Source organism: Rhinopithecus bieti, unplaced genomic scaffold (genome assembly GCF_001698545.2).
Source record: "Rhinopithecus bieti isolate Rb0 unplaced genomic scaffold, ASM169854v2 scaffold_41779, whole genome shotgun sequence".
NCBI lineage: Eukaryota > Metazoa > Chordata > Mammalia > Primates > Cercopithecidae > Rhinopithecus > Rhinopithecus bieti.
In genome coordinates, this window is record NW_016817334.1 from 787816 (window position 1) to 807847 (window position 20032).

At 35.4% G+C, this 20032-nt stretch overlaps 1 protein-coding gene across 3 annotated transcripts in view; it reads right to left on the reverse strand.

Moving 5' to 3' along the window:
• The window catches only part of FBXO8 (F-box protein 8), a 54536-nt gene that overhangs the window by 32987 nt on the left and 1517 nt on the right, over positions 1–20032 (reverse strand). Inside the window, exon 2 of one of the 3 annotated variants that reach the window (XM_017855959.1) lies at positions 15879–15911. The exons of 1 other annotated variant lie outside the window; for it this stretch is intronic. The gene's annotated coding sequence lies outside the window, so the exon portion shown is untranslated. Of the gene's footprint in view, positions 1–15878; positions 15912–17488; positions 17600–20032 lie in introns of all 3 variants that reach the window. One more of the 3 variants, XM_017855958.1, reaches the window with a different exon arrangement.

Below are 20032 nucleotides of genomic sequence, written 5' to 3' on the forward strand. Positions count from 1 at the left end.
GTCTTCTCTGCATTGATTATTCTAGTTATCCACTCATCCATTCTTTTTTCAAGGTTTTTAGTTTCTTTGCGCTGGTTATATAGTTCCTCCTTTAGCTCTGAGAAGTTTGATCAACTGAAGCCTTCTCTCAACTCGTCAAAGTCATTCTCCATCCAGCTTTGTTCCGTTGCTGGCGATGAGCTGTGTTCCCTTGGAGGGGGAGATGCGCTCTGATTTTTTAATTTCCAGCTTTTCTGCACTGCTTTTTCCCCATCTTTGTGGTTTTATCTGCCTTTGGTCTTTGATGATGGTGACGTACTGATGGGGTTTTGGTGTGGGTGTACTTTCTGTTTGTTAGTTTTCCTTCTCACAGTCAGGACCTTCAGCTGCAGGACTGTTGGAGTTTATTTGAGGTCCACTCCAGAGCCTGTTTGCCTGGGTATCAGCAGTGGAGGCTGCAGAAGATAGAATATTGCTGAACAGTGAGTGTTGCTGTCTGATTCTTGCTCTGGAAGCTTCGTCTCAGGGGTGTACCCCGCTGTGTGAGGTGTGAGGCGTTGGTCTGCACCTAGTGGGTGATGTCTCCTAGTTAGGCTACTCAGGGGTCAGGGACCCACTTGAGCAGGCAGTCTGTCTGTTCTCAGATCTCAACCTCCGTGCTGGGAGATCCACTGCTCTCTTCAAAGCTGTCAGACGGGCATTTACCTCTGCTGAGGTTTCTGCTGCTTTTTGTTTAGCTATGCCCTGTCCCCAGAGGAGGAGTCTACAGAGGCAGGCTCGCCTCCTTGAGCTGTGGTGGGCTCCACCCATTTCAAGCTTCCCAGTGGCTTTGTTTACCTACTTAAGCCTCAGCAATGGCGGGCGCCCCTCCCCCAGCTTCACTGCCACCTTGCAGTTAGATCTCAGACTGCTGTGCTAGCAATGAGGGAGGCTCTGTGGGCGTGGGACCCTCTGGGCCAGGTGTGGGATATAATCTCCTGGTGTGCCGTCTGCTAAGACCCTTGGTAAAGCGCAGTATTAGGGTGGGAGTTACCCGATTTTCCAGGTGTTGTGTGTCTCAATTTCCTTTGGCTAGGAAAAGAAATTGCACCCGTGGACCAGTGCCAGCTGTCTGACATGCCCCAGTGAGATGAACCAGGTACCTCACTGGGTGAAAATGCAAAAATCACCCATCTTCTCTGTCGCTCACGCTGGGAGCTGGAGGCTGGAGCTGTTCCTATTCAGTAAAGAACTCTTAAACCTTAGCAATAAGAAAACAATCCACTTTAAAAAATGAACAAAAGAGCTGAATAGACACCTCATCAAAGAAAATATACAATGGCAAATAAGCATATGAAAAGATGCTCAACATCGTATGTTGTGAGGGAATTGAAAATAAAGTAACAATGAGATACTACTACACACCCATTAAAAGAGTATACCCAAAAGAGTGACAATTCCAAATGCTGGCAAGGATGTAAGAATGCAAAATGATACAACCACTTTGGAAGACAGGTAGTTTCTTTAAAAATTAAACATTCTTTGTACAATTCAGTTTTAGCACTCCTTGGTATTTATATAAATAAAAGTTTATGTCCACACAAAAACCTACATGTGAATGTTTAAGGCAGTTTTGGTAATTAATTTTCAAAATCTGTAAGCAACTATGATGTACTTCATTATGAGAATGTATAAATAAGCTGTGGTACAGTATATCTATCCAATTGAAAATTATTTAGCACTAAAAAGAAATGAGTTATCAAGGAATGAAAAGACATGGAGGAACCTTAAGTGCCTAATACTAATGTTAACTAAAAGAAGCAAATCTAAAAAAGTTCCTTACTTTATGATTCTAATTATAAGATATTCTGGAAAAGTCAAAACCATGGAGACAGTAGAAATGATTAACGTACAAAAAATAGAGAATGTCAACAAAAATTACAAGTTTTATATTTAATTACATTACAACATAAGTACAACCTAATTTTGACAGAAATTGAACATTTTAAGTCTACTAATCATAAAGAAAAGTATTTTATTTTCACCATGGTTATTCCTCTGTTTAAGTCAGCAAGAAAATATCTAGAAATCACGTTAATTGCTGAGCTCACCTCGCAGAGCTGTTATTTTAAAGTATCTGAAGTCTCAATATTTAAAGCATTTATTAACAATTTCAGTCTATTTTCCTACAGAATCTTTCTAGTGGCATATGGTGAAGCAGCTGTTGCTACTCTTAGGCCTGTTGCTAGGGAACAAAGAATCAGGGTGATTTCCCTAGGCTCTGGACTTTAATGGAGATCACTTAAATTGATCACACTGGGCTGGGAGCGGTGGCTTAAGCCTGTAATCCCAGCACTTTGGGAGGCCGAGACGGGCGGATCACGAGGTCAGCATATGGAGACCATCCTGGCTAACACGGTGAAACCCCGTCTCTACTAAAAAATACAAAAATCTAGCCGGGCAAGGTGGCGGTGCCTGTAGTCCCAGCTACTTGGGAAGCTGAGGCAGGAGAATGGCTTAAACCCGGGAGGCGGAGCTTGCAGTGAGCTGAGATCCGGCCACTGCACTCCAGCCTGGGCGACAGAGCAAGACTCCGTCTCAAAAAAAAAAATAATAATAATAAAATAAAATAAATTGATCACACTGGATAATGTGATTCAGAAAACATCCAGCAGGTAGAAAGAGGTAAAGCCAGCAGCTGATTCTTTAAAAAACTAATAATTAATAATGAGGAGGTTGGAGGGTTGAGGCTCATGTATACATAGTTCAGACAAAGAAAATTGCAAGATTATACCTTATTTTCTGTATTCCTACTGCTAAACAATGCTGAAAATTGTCCCCTTGGGACTTTCATTTCCCTTTAAAGCAGTTCTTGATCCTGGGTAAAAACACAATAATGATAAAGCACTCTAAGAAAGAGTAATATAATGAGTTTAGCATTTGGAGAAAGAAAAGGGGGTCTATAGTGTTCTGCCCCCATTCTCTATCTTCCTTAGCGTAATAGGGATGTGAAACATGGGTGTAACTGTCAGAAAAGCTTTAAAACTCTCAAAATGACATGACATCCATTGTATAAACTATAAAGCAAGTCATGGAGGGAGTATAGTGGTATGGATTTTGAAGTCAGACAGACCTGAGTTTAAATCCTGACTTTACTAGTTATTACTTACAGGACCTTGGGAAAGTTACTTGACACTCTGAGCTTTGGTTTCTTCATGTACAATGCAAAAAAATAATAATGATAAAAATATCTATAGCTCAAAAAGCTATTGTGTTAAATAAGATAATGTACATAAAGTTCATTTCATGGCTAACAGTCAACTAACAGTCAATATGTTAGATATTACTTTCACAAGCATATTTTCATCAAGTGAAAGTAAGCACTTTCATAAAGCTTACTTAATGATACTTCAACTGTTCTGATGTTCTGCCTGTTGAATAAGCTTATTTATTCATGTTGCTACTTGTACAGCTTTGTAGGGCCTCTACATGCAATTCGCCTCCTTTAGTTATTTCATATTTTGACCATGTCTTTATTTTTATCTTCTTGTAAATGTAATTCTTTTATATCAATGACCCAGCAACAACAACAAAAAACTCTAGAAAACAAAAAAGGCTGTGTTGTCTTTCACAAAAAATTTTAAAACTCAGCATGCCTGAGGATGTTGTCGAAGCAGTGTGATGAAATCGGTCTTTGTGTTATTGTTAATGATCGGTCAAGATGTGGCTAGGTGTGGTGACTCACGCCTGCAATCCCAGCACTTTGAGAAGCTGAGGCAGGAGGACTGCTTGAGACCAAGAGTTCAAGACCAGACAGGGCAAAATAGACCCCGTTTCCACAAAATACAAAAAACGTTAGCTAGGTGCGATGGTGCATACCTGTAGTCCTATCCACTCAGGAGTCTGAGGCAGGAAGATCACTTGAACTTAGGAGTTTGAGGTTATAGTGAGCTATGATCACACTACTGCACTCCAACCTGAGTGACAGAGTGAGAAACTGTCTCTAAAAAAAATTAAAATTAAAAATTAAAAAAAAATAAGCTGTCAACACTAGCTCTAAAAGGGATGTAGAATATGATGCAGTTTCATGCTGGGTTCTTCTATGATTTCAAACTCTTAAAAATAATGTTTAGACTGAACCAATTAAAACTTAATTTCAAAGTATAAAGTCTTCAGATTGGTCTTAAAAGTTTCAATAATATCTTGTTATAAAGATTTTAAAACTGAAACATAATATTATAAAGGATATAGTACCGTCCTGTCGCTTGCAGAAATTGTTAGGTAAAAAAAATCAGCTGCAATGTGGAATCACTGAATACGCAAAAGTTTCAAATTGAAAAGAATTCAATACAAAAGAAGTTTCTGTATTTGAAATCACTAGTTTTGGTGTAAATATGGATTTTGTGATGAAACTACAGTTTTATTTGTTCACTCAAAATAGGCGGAGAAAATAGATATTTATTTCTTTGAAAAAATATTTACTCTTCTAAGAACATAATTAATCTATGTTAGTCTGTCTCATATAGAAACAAAAGAAATACGGTGCTTCTTATTATTCATGGCAATTATGTTCTTTAAAGTTTCTGCAAACACTGAATTAGCAATACTGAACCATTGTTCCTAGGGAATTACACGGTTAGGTTACTGTAAGCCTCTGTTCACAATATTTTCATTAACTGATCAATACATAACCTTATTTTATGTGTGTTTCTGCTGAAAGACATTTAATATATATTGCTAATTCATTAACTATGAACTCATGGCCAACAGCACTATAACTCAGGCTTGAATGAGGCTTATCTAACATGTATTTTCTCCATAAGGCACAACACTTAGGAAAACTAGACAAGACTTCTGCCTTCTGCACTAAGCTTAGGGGCCGTTTTTTTTTTTTTTTTGGAGATGGAGTCTCACTCTGTGGCCCAGGTTGGAGTGCAGTGGCGCACTGCAAGCTCCGCCTTCCAGGTTCTCCTGCCTCTGCCTCCAGAGTAGCTGGGACCACAGATGCCCGCTATCACGCCCGGCTAATTTTTTTTTGTATTTTTATTAGAGATGGTGTTTTACCATGTTAGCCAGGATAGTCTTGATCTCCTGACCTCATGATACACCTGCCCTGGCCTCCCAAAGTGCTGGGATTACAGGTGTGAGCCACCTCGCCTGGCCAGGGGCCATTTTAAACACTAAAACCACGAAGAAAAAGCATGTGGGTAATGTGGCATTAAACAAGCCACAAAAAGGACACTTGTTTACAATGAGAGCTAAGATAAGGCGGCAGAGCCTTGCCTTCAACTTCAGCTGTGAAAGTGCACCTTAAACAACACATTTTTTCCAGCTCTTGTGCATGTTTGCTAAAGGCTGCAGAAGCAACAGGAGTACTCCTTTGAGAGATACAAATAAATTTTAGTGAGTAGGTAAATTCACCAATACAAAATTATAAATAATGAAGATCAACTGTAATTAATACAATTCAAGGTGTCCCATGCCTTTTCTTCCAAATTTGAATTTATTTTGTTCAAAGTTTCTTTATCATGTTGAGAGGATCTATAAAACTCTTTCTAAGAAGCTTCCAAATAAAACCAAACATATTTTTTCTTGGTCTACAAACAAAGAAACATGACTTCATTATTTATTATCTGACAGAAGTAAACAAAAATTTCATAATTACTTAGATCACAGAAGAGAAATCATGCTACAAAAAAACTTCTCCATAAGATTTCACAGTTGAAACTCTTCCTTTCCAAGGATACAAAAACAAACAAACAAAAAAAAAAAAATGGGGAAAAAATCCCAAAGCAATCACAACTGTACATTTTCTCCTTATTTTTCAGAATGGTAATAAAACGCGGCCAGGAGTGGTGGCTCACGTCTGTAATCTCAGCACTTTGGGAGGCTGAGGTGGGCAGATCACTTGAGGTCAGGAGTTCCAGACTGGCCTGTCCAACATGGTGAACCCCATCTCCACTAAAAATACACAAATTAGCCTGGCATTGTGGCGCATGCCTGTAATCCCAGCTACTGGGAAGACTGAGGCAGGAGAGTCACTTGAACCCGGGAGGCAGAGGTTGCAGTGAGCTGAGAATGTGGCACTCCAGCCTGGGCAACAGAGTGAGACTCTTGTCTCAAAAAAAAAAAAAGAAAAGAAAAAAAAAAAAAGAAAAGAAAAAAAAAAAAAGAATAGTAATAAAATGAATACTTACTACTGAAGATTTAGATACTATTTAGTAAACGTAAATTGATAATTTCCAGCAAATGATTAGCACAAAATAAAATAAATCAGAGCTCCTTTACAGATTGGATGGAGCATCAAATGAAGCAACAGCCAAATAGGCAAACAAACATGATCCCAGAATTTCTACTCCCTAAAATTATGCAAATATGACTATCAATTAATTACAGTCATTTTAATACAGCAGTCAATTAACGCTCCTTTTGTCTCAGAGCTATTGTATACTGTTTCGGTTTAAGGATAAAATATTCATGTTCAATTCTGTACTGCCTGCAAATACACTCAGGGAACATGGTAGTGAACAGTAAACTTAGAAGCCTGACACAAATGGGTACTGAATGGCTACTGAATGTGGACTGGCAACCAGACTGTGTGATCTTGAACACTCAGTGGTACTGTGTATAAACGTGTCACATTAGCGAAGACAGAGCTATTTTATTAAATTAATCTCGTGTATAAGCATTTCATATTTTGGTTTATTATCACAGCTTACATTTCAAACTTAACTTTCTATTCCAAAAGTCCTATGCTGCTGTGGCACAGTAGCTGGGAAGACATAAATGGAAAGTATATGATTTTAGGAAGAGTCCAGCATTATTATAAAATAATGTCTTTGAGAGGTACTTATCTAGAAGACTGCATAAAGTTTCCTACTTTTATACAGCAAACAGCCACTGTCACCCCTATATGATCTTTTGTACTCCCACCTGATAACATTTCAGTAAAGTTATATCTAGGATTACTAAACATATATGGTGTTTTTCTTTCTACGAAAGCTCTTTTGGTATTACATAGCTTACATTTAATATGCTAAATTTCAAAATCATTTTTATTCATGCTCATGTCTTAGGAATAGTGTTTTTTTTTTTTTTTTTTTGAGACAAAGTCTCGCTCTTGTCCCCCAGGCTGGAGTGCAATGGTGTGATCTCGGCTCACTGCAACCTCTGCTTCCTGGGTTCAAGCAATTATCCTGTCTCAGCCTCCTCAGTAGCTGGGATTACAGGCGCCTGCCACCATGCCTGGCTAATTTTCTTATTTTTCGTAGAGATGGGGTTTCACCATGTTGGCCAGGATGGTCTACGAACTCCTGACCTCAGGTGATCTGCCCGCCTTGGCCTCCGAGGAATAGGTTTTAAACTAATATTGGGATAAGTATAAATGGTAGGGTATCATCTCATTAACATGCTTTGCAATTTGTAAGATATCATTTGGACAGGAGACAGAAGAAACAATTTTTGGACTCACTTCTGAAATACTCTTTTAAGGAACTTTTTTGGAAAAAACCTCAACCTTGGTTGGATTCTTGTAAGATGGAGCACATATATTTATCACCTCTCTCTCCCATAAAATGACAGAGGGAAAAAAAATGGTAGAAACTACAACTGAAAGAAAACGAAAACAGGACAGTCATGAACATGAGATTTCAACATATTTCTGCAACATGAAAAGTAGAAGGAGGAGTGGCTACTAATGAAGCCATGTAGATAAAGACGGAGGACAGTCTGGAATCATACGGAGAGGGAAGCAGAAGCTTACGTACCTTGCAGAAACCTTGAGAGGCTTGGCACTCCAAAACAGAGGATACGGAAGAGAGAAATTCAGAGTGAAATGAGCAAAAGAATCAGGATATTAACATCTCTGGGTCATTGTTTCCTTCCCTACACAATACCAATAAAAATATCCCCTTGTATGATTTTTATGAGAATTAAATGAAATAATGTGCATATGTATCTGTAAAAATGGACCACAACCTCTCCCCTCAACACACATATATCACATAGCTAGAAAGATTTGGTATGTATCCCAATCCCTTTCCCTCACCCAGGCAAAATGAAGAAGCATTTTTGCTACAGAAATTGAATGACATTAGAGAAAAACTCTCTGCCACCACCCTCCTTACATTTACTATTGGCCCAGCATAATGGCTGTCAAACCAATCATCTCAAAGCAAGAAATATGGTGCAGAAATCTCTAAGTCACTTTTCATTGCTTCAAAGATCCAATATTTAAGCATTAAAATGTGGCTGAAGCACTTGTATAGCAATTACTTGACTTATTTTTCTTGATTTCATCTGGCAACTCATCAATAAAAGTTAATTTTAACCTTAATTTAAGGAGATATAATTATAAAATATTATACTCTATATATTACATCTTTGGGGGATTTACCTATAGGAGGTACTCATCAAAGTTCTGCTATACACGAATACGGTGAAAAGGTGCATCTTCTTCTCAACTTGTACCTTTCCAGTTTACTTCGGACCCCCTTAGGGGCTACCAAGAAACTCCTAAGGTAGTGTTTCTTAAACTTGGATTACGAGTGTTCAGTGAACTAATAGCAAATCAAAAAAAAAAAAAGAAAAAAAAAAAGCAATGGGATAATGTCAAAAGGACATTAGGAGCTAATTTGAAGGCGGCTCCTATTGGCCAAACCTGGAACATCAAAATAAAAATGACAGTAATGAATTAATTGTCCCTTAGCATTTGCAGTAGACTGGTTCCAGGATCACCCCTCATGTCACCTCCCCAGATACCAAAATCCACAGATGCTCAAGTCCCTTGTATAAAATGGCATAGTATACATCCTCCTGTGTACTTTAAATCATCTCTAGATCACTTATAACATCCAGTAAGATGTAAATGCTATGTAAATAGTTGTTATACTGTATTCTAAAATTTGTATTATTATTTATTGTTGTATTGTTACTTTCTATTTTTTCCAAATATTTTCAATTGTGGTCGAATGACACTGTGGATGCAGATCCACAAATACTGAGGAAAAACTGTATAATCCATTACATAAAAAAAGAATCTGTGAGTCTACACTGATGATGATCAATAGAAACATAAAGCAGAAGGAAAGCTCTTTTTTAGAGTAGAATTCTAATTAAAGAAGATAGAATAATGTAGTTAGAAAAATTATCATTTTACCATCAGAGAAAAAATAATTTAGTCAAGAATTGTCAATGGATGTTGCTGAATCTGGAGTTTGACAAAGAATGGAATACTTACAGAATCCCAAAGTATCTTCCCACATATCAGTCATTAATTACCAGAAAAAATTAAGAAATAAGACAAAACCTTAACCAAATGATGAAAATTAACATTTACAAATAAGAGGCAAATGCACATCATGTGCCTCTAGATGTGATGCCCTGAGGATACAACATCATTATACAGTATTCCAGTCAAAAATCCATAATCTGAATTTAATAGGGAATATACTCAAAAGGCAGTCTGTAAAATAACGGAATCTTTTCCTTCAAAAATGCCAATGCCGGGCTGGGAATGGTGGTTCATGCCTCTAATCCCAGTGCTTTGGGAGAGCAAGGCCGAGAGAATTGCTTGAGGCCAGCCCAGGCAACATAGCAAGACCATCTCTATAAAAAAATTAAAAGATTAGATGAGTGTGGTGGCACATGCCTGTAGTCCTACCTACTTAGGTGGCTGAGGCAAGAGGATCATTTGAGGCCAGGAATTGGAGGTTCCAGTGAACTAAGATTACACTACTGCACTCCAGCCTGAGTGATGGAGCAAAACTCTGTTCCTAAAAAATAAATCAATAATGCCAATGTCATAAAAGTTCAAAAAAAAAAAAAGAAAGAAAGAAAAAAGGTGGAAGAACAGTTTTGGATTAAAGGAGGCTACAAAAAATACCACCGAAATGCAGTATATCAACAGGATTGGAAAAAAATTGCTATGTAGCACATTATTGAGATAAATAAGAAACTAGACATATGGGCTGAAGATTGGATAAAAATATGGTATCATAGTATCAGTGTTAAATTTTCTAAACTTGATAACTGTGAAATGGCTATACAGAAGTATATTCTCATTCTTTGTAACACACACTGAAGTGTGATGGTGTGACATATGCAACCTGCTCCAAAATGGTTCAGCAAAACAGTAACGTCTATGTCTACACAGATGGAACAATAAGGTAATGTGGCAAAATGTTAAGCATTTGTAAACCTGGCTAAAAAGTATTTGAGGGTTATTTTTATTCCTCTAACAATCTTTTCTGTAACTACAAATCTCCTAGCTGCGGAATCCAGGTATGTAAATTTGAAAAAGATGTGTGTTTGAGTTTATGTACTCAGTTTAAGAATTATTACCTTAGGGCTCAGTGTAATACAGACTGAATACCATTACTAAAGAGATAAATATTCAGCATCACAGTGTAAGAGTAGTAGGAAATCTACTATCAAAGAAAACATCAAAATATTTAGTAGGAATTATTTTGTCATTTTTGATAAGAATTTCTATTTTAAAGGGCAGAAACAGTCTTTCTTTATTTTTATTCTAACAAAGTAGAATAAAAAATCCCTTTAATTATTTCTTGTGTGTGGAGATTTAAGCCTTAGAATGAATTCCTGGCTCTGTCCTCTCCTTTTGTACATAATATTATGCATATACATTTATTTATATAATGTTTAATAATATAAACATTAAACAATATTATTTTGTGCTATAACCCATTAACACGTACTCTGTGCCAAGCACTCTGTTAAGTCTGTTATATATTATCTCATTTTAGTCCTCACAACAACAAATAGGTAGGTGTTATCACCCTAATTTTACAGCTAAGGAAATAGTGCTCCAGAGAGGTTAAGTAAATTTGCCTGAGAAGTCAAAGACAGAAAAATGGAAGATTTAGGATTCAAACTCAGGTCTATATGAGTCTAAAGTTTTTATTCTTAACCCAAAAAGCATATTCCCAGAACTGCTGGAGCCCATGGATGACAAAGGCAATTTACCATCTGTTTCTTCATCACTGGTTCTCATCTCTTTTTACCCTGTCACTGTTGATTACCTCTATCGTTGCTCCCAGCTGCAGCTGCTCTTTCAGGCTGCTGCTGTTCTTGTGGAAAGCACACCGGCTTTGATGTGAAAAAAGATCAGGATCAAACCACAACACGGAATCTGATTAGCCTATAATCTCTGATCCTCATTTTTCTCATTAGTAAAATAATGGATACTAATTCTTATTTCATGGGAGGTGGGGATAACATTTACGCAACTTAACCCATAGTTGGTAGTTCACAATAAAAGGTAGTTTTGTACTCATCCCTCTACTCCTCTTTAAATGATAACTATTATTTTGGTTCCTTCATTTCAAAGTACGTCTGATAATTGTGGATTTAATTACCTGAGTAGTCATAATCCTGGTCCTGAATTTCATTAATTTAGTATCTGTGAAATTTGGAGAGACGCCATTTACATAGCAAGGCCACAGTTCCAGCATGCACTAGTTTCAGTTAACATGGTACCACGCAAAATAATGACTGTAAGTACTAAAATAAGGAACTGACTCCACACAATAGGTTACATGAATAAACCCAGTATCAAACACAGTGGCTTGGCATATAAAGTGCTCAGAAAATATTTGTTGAATAAACAATTGGTAAACACTGATATTTTTAAAAAGTGAATTAGATGAACCTTGACCTAAACCTTACACCTTTTACAAAAGTTCACTCAAAATGGACCATAGACTTAAACATAAAACATAAAACTATAAAAATTTTAGAATACATAGAAGGGGGCGGGCATGGTGGCTCACGCCTGTAATTCCAGCACTTTGGGAGGCCAAGGTGGGTGGATCACGAGGTCAGGAGATCGAGACCATCCTGGCTAACATGGTGAAACCCCGTCTCTGCGAAAAATACAAAAAATTAGGGCGTGTTGGCGCGTGCCTGTAGTCCCAGCTACTCGGGAGGCTGAGGCAGGAGAATGGCGTGAATCTGGGAGGCGGAGCTTGCAGTGAGCCGAGATTGCACCACCGCACTCCAGCCTGGGTGACAGAGCGAGACTCTGTCTCAAAGAAAAAAAAAAAGAAAAGAAAAATGCATGAAGGAAATCTTTGAGGTCTAAGGCTAGGCAAAGAATTCTCAGACTTATATCAAAAGCATGATTATGAAAGTAAAAATGATCAAATGGAACTCATCAAAATAACAAATTTTTGCTCTTTGAAAGTCTATATTTGGAAGATGAAAGCCTATCGACGGAGAAAAAATATTTGTAAACCACATATCTGATGGACTGGTATCTAGAATATATAAACAAGTCTCAAAACAACAGTAAACAAAACCCAAACAATCCAATACAAAAATAGGCAAAAGATATGAACACACGTTTCAACAAAGAGGATAAACAAATGGCAAACAAGCACATGATAAGATGGTCAACATCAGAGAGGTGGGTATGGTTATAAAAGCACAGTGTGAGAGATCCCTGTGGTGTTACAACTATTTACTACCTTGACTATGGTGCTGGATATGTGAACTTGCACAGAACTTCATACACATACACATATGTATACTGAGTAAAAATAAAACTAGGGGAATATGAATAAGAAGGATTGTATCAATGGCAAAACCTGGTTTTGATAGTATATCATAGTCCAAAACTATTACCAATCAGAGAAACTAGGTAAAGTGTACAAGGGATCACTCTATATTTCTTGAGACTTCATGTGCATCTACAATTATCTTTAAAAAATCATAGAAGGATGGAAAAAATACAAAAAAAGTTTTAAAAAGGACAGGAAACTGTACATTTAAAATGAATGAATTTTATGGTATGTAAATGATACCTTAATAACGATTTTTTAAAAAAGGAATTAGAAACTCTAATGAATGCTTTAAAGAGGGTGACCAAGGACATGGGAAGTCTAGCATCATTTCACAAATAGTAACTATTTTACATTTTAGGAATCCAACTAATTGCGAAAAATTTACAACCTGTGAATCATCTCTCACTTCAGGTAAATTCAAATACATATAGATCAAAAGAAGATGGAATTAAGGGATACAAATCCTTAACGACACAAATCCTAAATGATGTTTTGACCACTTACATAGGATATATCAACAACAGAGCAAGGTACAATGCAAAAAGGATCGATATTTGTGTAACTCTTAGTCTGATAAAAAAGACAATGTAAATATAAAATATATTAGTTAGAAAATTGGTATAATTACTTATTTGAAAACAAAGTAATAAGCTATATGAATCAATTTGGATTGCTACAAATATTATATTTCTAGTATCTGTAGAAAAATGCTTCTACTTATTAAAATACATTAAAATCAGTAAATTTTATTTAGAATCTCCTAAATTCTTATATGCCCTTGTTTCCATTAAAATAACAACAGCAATATTAACAGTAATACTTTTATTACACATTGACCAAATACTTATTTGACAGAGCCATTTTTTTTTTTTTTTTTGAGTTGGAGTCTTGCTCTGTTGCCCAGGCTGGAGTGCAGTGGCACAATCTCAGGTCACTGCAACCTTCGCCTCCGGGGTTCAAGCAATTCTCCTGCCTCAGTCTCCCGAGTAGCTGGGACTACAGGCACACACCACCATGCCTAGCTAATTTTTGTTTTTTTAGTAGAGACGGAGTTTCACTATGTTGGCCAGGCTGGTCTTGAACTCCTGACCATGTGATCCATCCGCCTCGGCCTCCCAAAGTGCTGGGATTATAGGTATGAGCCACCATGCCTGGCTGACAAAGCCAATTTTTTAAAAATCTAAATGTATTTAGATCTTTCAGATTTTTGTTTTGTTTTGTTTTGTTTTGTTTGAGACAGAGTCTCCCTCTGTCAACAGGCTGGAGTGCAGTGGTGTGTAAATCTTTGATTTTTTAAAAATTAATTTGTCTACTTTCAGTTTTATTATGCTAATTTCAGCATAAATAAATAAAACTGAAATCTCTAAAGTGGGCTATATATTATAATATCTGCTTTACAGTAATGTAGAAGTTTTTTGACACCACTAATATGGAGGATGAATTTAAAGGTGGAGCTCCAATTACGCTGTAACTTGCTGTGTGACCTTAGGTATTTCAAACAAGGTTCTGACCTTTTGTTTCCTGTGAAATGGGGGAAATCATTCCTAACTATTTTACAGGGTGACTATGAGCCTTAACTAAGAAAATGTATATAAAAGCATCTTTTAATTGGTAAAGCAGTATGTATTTCCTGAAACAGCTATATTGTTCTGACATAATTTTGGATTTTTTTTTTAAGAAGTAGTTTTATTTTAAACAAGTCTGTTACAACAGCAAAAAAGAGCTTCCACTTAAAAGCAGTACAAACTACGGATTAACTACAAATAATTATACAGATTATACATTCATTAAAATTTATAAGAATAATAGTTTTCTATACTTTTAACTTCTAGAAGATCGTGACCTTTCTAAAAGAGATGGTATTTTGACTATCATGTTTTGTTTCCTTTGAAAATAGTAGCCTATTTCTAAAAAAGACTAAAATACAAATTTTAATGGCTGTTGTATCTAATATAAAGTCTATCTGTAAAATATTAAGCAGCTTTAATCAAACTATCTCTATATAACAAGTTAAACACCAAATAAGGTAGTATGTATTAACAAAAAGGTAACTACTGCTTTTAATAATTTCGTGGCACTAAGCACTCAAATGGCACATGCTGTGTAGACGATAAATAATGAAGAATGTTTTATATACTATTTGAGCATATAAAATCTACACAGGAAAAGATGGCAAGAATAGAAAGGAGTCCGGAGGTCTCAAGAAAGCATTCTGCTTTAAGATCTTTTGTTTGAAGCAAACCAATTCCATAAAGCTTTTACTGAGGAAACGGTGTTAAATCATTGGTATGTAACGACTGACATATGAATAGCCTCATTTAAATACACATTATAAATGGTCATTTTTCTTCAGTATTTCTTAGTTGTCTAAATACTGGAATTTACAAATAAATGTCCTGTCTCAGATGAAGGTTTAAAGTGTGTACTAAAATAGTTATCTCTAAAACACAAATTCTAAAGATAAGGAAATCCACCTATATGTTTTTAAAAATGTTCAATGCTTTTCAAGTAAAAGTAGCAACTCTATTTTGGTTACTTTAGGTTTTAAAACCTTTAACTGATATCATGTAATATTATTCAATGGCATAGGAACATGGGAAAGTCTATGAGAAAATATTTTCTGAGACATTTTGAATCGAATCAGGAGCGTAGCATTTATTTCTTCACTTCCAAAAGAATAGACCACCAAAGAAGTTTAGAACAGACTGGGTAGAGAAATTTTTTAAAAAAGAAAAAAAACCTGATAACCAATCACATCCCTAAAATTTAAAGGCAACAAATGTAGAAAAATGAAGGAAGGGTAAGTCCACAAGGAGGTCTTTCTAAGGAGCAAAGGGAAATAGCTAAGTACTAAGAGGTCACAAGGTACATTAAACACATAAAAAGCCCCCACTCATTAAATTTAAAGATCTGGTCCTGCAAGAGCAGTTTTTGTTACTAAAAGGCATACCATTTGCAGGGTTTTTTTAATTCAAAAGATTTACAATATTACTTTGTTCCTGAAGGTTTTTTTCCTGTTCTTTAATTTTATTCTATAATAAGTGTTACAAAAATGGCAACTAAACAAATGTAAATATTAAGATGTGTTATTTAAATGCAACCAAAATCTAAGAATTTTAGGCTTATTCAATTTCTTTGGTTTGTTTTCAAGAAATGTTCCATTGTCCAATTATTTGAAATTTTAAATAAAATAAATGTATCATACTTCTCACTAGCATTATTTTTAATTATATGGTTCTTACTTAATTGCATTACTATTTACTCAACGTGGCTATAATCAGCTGTAGTCATGGTAGCATAGCATATCCTAACCCACCTTCTCAGTATACACACACTCACCTGCCCACTAACCACAAAGGCCATTGCTGAGTGCTATGGAATTAAAAAACAAAACAAAAGTCATAATTCTCACTGAGTTGCTTTTATACAAATAAAACAAAGTATTAAATTAAGTGAATATTGAAGGCAGCCAGAAATAGGGGGAAGGTGATAAATGAGATGAGAAAACATTTAATAGTGAAAAGAGACGTGGAAAGAAAACATGAGTTTGACTCAGTCTCCTTCCTTAGCTAGTAGTGAGCATCAGGCAAGTCACTAAAAGTTTGAAGTCTCAGTTTCCTCCCCTGTAAAATAAAGGTTTTGAAATTGGTGTTCCCTAAGGTCTTTTTTAGCTATAAAATTCCATGGTTCCAAGAGTAATTAGACAAGAAAAAAAGTAAAAGACATCCAAATTGGAAAGAAAGAAGTAAAATCCTTTGTAGTTACCCTAAGGATTCTACCAAAAACTTAGAACTAATAAATATGTTCAGCAAAGTAGAAAGATACAAAGTCAAAACGCAGAAATAAGTTGTATTTCTTTACACTTACAATGAACAATCTGAAAAGGAAATTAAGAAAATAATACCAATTACAATAGCATCAAAAATAATAAAATACTTAAGAATTAACCAAGTAGGTAAAAGTTATCTGGAATGAAAGCTACAAAACACTAGTGAAAGAAGTGAAAGAAGACAAATAAATGGAAGCACATCCTGTGATTACAGATTGGAAGATTTATTATTATTAAGATGGTAATACCACCCAAAGTTATCTATAGATTCAATGTAGTTCCTGCCAAAATTCTAATGATGTTTTTTGCATTAATAGAAAAAAAAAATTTAAAATCCACATGGAATCTCAAGGGACTTCTAATAGTCAAACCAAACTTGAAAAAGAACAACAAAGGTGGAAGACACACTTTCTGATTTCAAAACTTATTACAAAGCTACAGTAACCAAAACAGTATGGTATTGGCATAAAAACAGACATACAGACCAATGAAATAGAACATAGAATCCAGAAATAAACCGTCACATATATGATCAAAAGATTTTTGACTAGGGTGTCAAGATGATTTAATGGGGGAAAGGACAGTCTTTTCAACAAATGGTGCTGAGAAACATATGCACATTCAAAAGAATGAGGTTGGAACCTTATCCAACACTATCTATGAAAATAAACTCAAAATGGATCAAAGACTTAAATGTAAGACATAAAACTATAACACTCTTAGAAGAAAAAACAGGGCAAAAGGCTTACAGCATTGAATTTGGCAATGATTTCAAAACGCACAAGTTGGAAATAGACCAACTGAACATCATGAAAACTAAAAATTGTGCATCAAAAGACAGTATTAATAGAGTAAACAGGCAACTCACCAAATGAGAGAAAATATTTTAAAATCATGTATCTGATAAAATCTAATATCTATAATTTACAGATAACTCTTATAACTCAACAATAACAAAACATGATTCAAAATGGATAAAGGACTTGAAAAGACATTTTTCCAAAGAAAATATACAAACGTCCAATAAGCACAGGAAAATACACTCAACATCACTAATCATTAGCGAAATACAAATCAAAAGTACAATAAGATACCACCTTATATCCACTAAGATAGTTACCATAAAAAAAATAAGTGTTGGCAAGGATGTGGAGAAACGGGAACCCTTATGTATTATTAATGTGAATGTAATATGTATGGTACAGCCTCTGCGGAAACAATATGGAGCTTCCTAAAAAAAAAAAAATTAAAAACAGAATTACCATGTGATCTAGCAATTTCACTTTCAGGTATATACCCAAAAGAATCGAAAGCAGGGTCTGGAAAAGATATTTGTACACCCATGTTCATAGCAGCATTATTCACAACAGGTAAAACATGGAAGCAACCCAGATGTCCATTAATAGATGAATGGATAAGCAAAATGTGGCCGACACATATAAGGGAATGTTATGTAACCTTAAAAAGAAAAGAAATTCTGGCATACCCTACAACAAAGATGAACCCTGAGGACATTACGCCAAGTTAAATAAGCCAGTCAAAAAAAGTCAAATACTGGATATGCCCATATATATAAGGTTTTAGTTCTTTACCACTTTCCAATAATATGAATACAAACATTTCCATTTTCCAAAACCAGAAATAAAAGGTAGAATGATGACTGCTAGGGCCTGGGAATGGGGGAGGGGAATTATTGTTTAATAGGTATAGAGTTTCAGTTTTACAAAAAGAGTATGGTGGCAAAACATTATCAACGTAATTAATACCATTGAACTGTATACTTCGGCTGGTTAAGATGGTAAATTTTATGTTATGTACATATTACTATAATTTAAAAATTGGAAAAAACAATTATGTGATCCTGTGAAAATAAAACGATGGTGGCACAACATTATCAATGTAATTAATACCATTGAACTGTACACTTAGACTGGTTAAGATGGTAAATTTTATGTTACGTATATTTTACTACCATTTAAAATTGGAAAAAACAATTCTGTGACCCTGTAAAATAAAGTGAGGGGAAAAAACTCTGAAAATAAATAAACAAAAGAAGAGATGATTGTGTGCATGTGTGTGTATTTAACATCTGTCCTTTCCATCTCTTTTTTCCCTATATTCATGACTTCCACAAATCGCTACTCCATATAGGGTCTCTCCATGCTTGGCTCACTTGCTAAAATCTGGTTCCTTAACTCAAATAGCTTATGAATCCTATGCAATCTATTCTTGAAAAATATACTAACTGCTGAGTATAGAGTTAAACTCCCTAAAGCTATTGCCTGAACTCCAAACCACAAATATTTTTATCTCTATATTGCTGTAAAGTACTTGCCCCAGACCCAGCAAAGTGGCTCATACCTGATTCCAGAACCTTGGGAGGCTGTGAAAGGAGGATCGCTTGAGATCAGGAGTTTAAGACCAGCCTGGGCAGCACAGTCAGACAAAAATTTAAAAAAATTAACCACACATGATGGCGTGTACCTGTGGTCCCAGGTACTCTGAAGGCTGACGTGGGAGGGAGAATTGCTTGAACCTAGAAGGTCAAGGCTGCAGTGAGTCTTGTTGGCCTCACTGCACTCCATCCTAGGCAACAGAATAAAAATCTGTCTCAAAAAAAGTACTTGCCCCAAATATGATATAAATTTATTCAAGTCAGCCAAAAATGTTTCAGTTTATTAGAGAGCTATGTCAAGAAATTTGTCAGAAAACAATGAGAGCAAAACGAAAAGAAAGTGAACATAAATGTCCAGAAATAGATATATTTCATTGAAATTGCTTAACAAATTATTTAAGTAAAATAATTCAAGAAAAAGAAACACAAGTTAAATGCATAATTCTTAGACTTTAGTATTAATGATTTTGATGCATTATCATGGGTCAGTCAATGGAATAGTGTCAGTTTCCAAATTTGAATCAAAATGAGGAAAAAATTAGTGGCACAATAGCAGTTGGTTAAACAATAAACCACAAAGTTACAAATCTGAATGACTAATCTCAACATTCTGTGATTAAAGATTTGGTAATTCAATGTTTTCATATTGTAAAATGAGGAAAATATCTTTTAATCCCGCAACAGTGAACACACATTCCCCATTAAAGTGGTCATATGTAATAAATTATGACCAACGTTTTGTATTACCTAGAAGTTATTACAATGTTTTGTGGATGGAAGTATTTCAATTGATCCAAGGGCCCCAAGTAATATTAGTTAATTTGCTCTAAGTTATTATTAAATGAAGTTACAAATGCACCCTAATTCGTGACGTACAGAAACGGATAATATTTGTTGTTTTAAGCTGGGGTAAATTTGAGGGTAATTTGTTATCCAGCAAGACAACTAATGAAGTACCTCATCAGACATATTGTCAGGTTAACTGGCTAAAGATGCATTTCTGACAAAATATGAAAAAAAAAATAAAACTTATCTATTCTTTATTCTGAAACCTACTCTATTTCGTATATCATTTTCGTGAAGGGTAGAGTTGAGGAGTGTGTAGAGCTCCTACCTCAGAAATATATTACTTCAAACACTAAAAGAAGGAAAAGGAAAACTGAAAGAGAAAACATAAATTGTCTTCACTTTGCAGTAATAAAAATCATGATATATTCATTTGGGGATATACATCTAGGACCCTTGAAAATGAATATTTTACTTGTAAAA